Source organism: Orycteropus afer, unplaced genomic scaffold (genome assembly GCF_000298275.1).
Source record: "Orycteropus afer afer isolate SDZICR_OR568_19922 unplaced genomic scaffold, OryAfe1.0 scaffold00127, whole genome shotgun sequence".
NCBI classification, from domain to species: domain Eukaryota; kingdom Metazoa; phylum Chordata; class Mammalia; order Tubulidentata; family Orycteropodidae; genus Orycteropus; species Orycteropus afer.
Window position 1 is genome coordinate 3,959,501 of NW_006921714.1, and position 2,398 is coordinate 3,961,898.

Here is a 2,398-nt window from a genome sequence, read left to right on the forward strand (position 1 = left end):
TAAGCTACCATCACCAGAAAATGCAAAGAAATCTACAAATTATTACCATTTGCCACAAAGGCAAAAGGACCTTTCCATTTCTGCAGAATCTTGAAAATAATGATTGCCATTACTAATTCTTGGCAGGCTAGCAGACCTAGTCATTTACACCTTCTTTACAACTTAGTTCATGTTTGCAGCCATGTCCTGGTCTCAGAGTGCTAGATTTATCATTTAATTATGTCAGCTAACATGTTAAGGTCATTAATAAAACTAATAACCTTGCTGTAACAGATTTTCAAGTTCTTCAATTCGTTCTTCATAATCACGTAATTCTTCTCGATGCCGACGATTTATTTCTGTCAATTTCTGTTGATGTGCATTCTGCAATACTGACATTTCATGCTGGTGGACATCAATGTCCTGACTTCGGCTCTGTTTAAGTTCCTGAAAACATATATACACAAAGTTAACCACATTTACCCTCAAAGAATATTCCTCAGCTAGTTCTATCATTATTGTCCAAAAGTCTCTATTATTCAAAATAATTCTCTGTACACACTAGGGCTGAAAAGAATTTAAACACAGGCCCCAAATTAGGAAAATCCTGAAAGACACTACCTTTTCCTCTCTTGGGCCTTAAGAACAGTTTTCCAACTGCTAAGAAGGGGACATCAGCATGAAACAAATGAAAAGCAAGCAAAATAATATGTATTTTGCTTAGTGTCTGACCACGAGCTTCCCTCCTCCTGAAGACGCATTCCACTCACACCAGTGCCAGCCTTCTGGCCAATCCCACCTGCTGCCCTTTCCCTGTCTCACTCGACCTTCCCTCTACCAGTCTTGATAGGATGCCCAAACTGACAACCAAGGTGCTCTGCCACTCAACTTGAGAATGCCAGTTTCTCTCCCAGAACCTGGACCATGAGCTGAGCCTGACCAGAGCTCATGAAAGCTGTACCCTGAAGAGAGTCTACTGTGTCCTGCTGCCTAGATCCCTGATGATGCTCCCATCCCTGTCCTTTCTGAGACCAGAATGTTCAACTCCTCCCTCAATGCTATGGCTTACACTTGGGCTTCTCAGTATATCCTCTTTACTTAGCCAAAGATAGTTGTTGGTGCTTATAACCAAGAATCCTTATTCTAAATTAGCTTGTATTTCCAGAGAACAAAATTGAAAGGTCACCTCTAATAACGTGTCAGGTACTAAGTAAGGTGCTGCCAACAGCCTCACACAGTAATGAGTGTGAGGACGGTACGGGGCCAGGTCAGAGTCTCACTCTGCTGTATGGTGCAGTCACTGTGAGTAAGAACCAACTCAAAGACACCTAACAACAACTGAGAGTCTTAATCTCCAAAACAATCCTACAGTGTAGTTATTAAGATTATGATGAGAAAACAGAAGGGCAGAAAGCTTAAGAAATTTGCCCAAAATAGCATAACCGGTAAACAGAAGAGGCAGGATTCAAACCCAGATCTTATCCTGGAATCCACTCACCCTAGTATGGCAGTAACACTAAAACAAAAATCTACAAACTCTGTACTTGAGAATAATCGACACACTAAAAACAACTCATTGCAGTAATCAACATGGTGGCACTAAAGAAGAGGAAGACATAAGAGAGTTGTACGGGAGGTACAAACAAAATGAACCCTTTTGCACATATGGGTGGAAAATGGGTGCACAGGCTGAACTATTAGGTATGTCCATGCAGGGGGGAGTGTGCCAAGACCATGTACAGGGTTGGCAGACAATGCTTCTACAAGTGTATTGGTATGTTCTGTAAGAATTCCCAGGTATATAGTAGAGCTGACAAGGAACAAGGTTGTAGTCACTTCTTGGTCACAGCCAGCTACCTACAGAGAGTGAGTAGTTGCACCTGTGGGCTAGAAACCATAGTCACAGGAGACACCAAGCTCAACTGGCATAACATACTACACAAAAGCATTGTTCCACATCCTACTTTGGTGAATAGCAACTGGCATCTTAAAAGCTTGCAGATGGCCATCTAGATGCAACAATGGGTCTTTCCTCGTCCAGAGCAAAGAAGAATGAGGAAAACAAAAGAGGCATGGAAACAATTAGTCCAAGCAACTGGTACATCACGTGATCCTCAGCCTATACAACTATGAGACCAGAAGAACTAGATGGTGCCCAGCTACAACTGTCAACCACTTGGAGGGGGATCTATGTAGGAGATCCTGGATAGAGTGAGAGAACAATGTGTAAAAAAAACTCAAAATTATTAAAAAAAAAACGACAAGGTTTGCTGGTCTGACAGAGCTTGATGGAACCACTGAGACTATGGCCCCTATTTGCCCTTTAGGCCTGGAACTGAACCTATACCTGTGGCTTCCAGTCAAACAAAAGACAGGCATATGAGCTGAACATTTACATTAGATAGATACACTCCTTGGA

General features: G+C 42.0%; 1 protein-coding gene across 1 annotated transcript in view; it reads right to left on the reverse strand.

Annotated features, from left to right (window-relative positions):
- Nucleotides 1-2,398, reverse strand: part of TRIP11 (thyroid hormone receptor interactor 11) — a 34,872-nt gene that overhangs the window by 13,381 nt on the left and 19,093 nt on the right. The window lies entirely within an intron of this gene.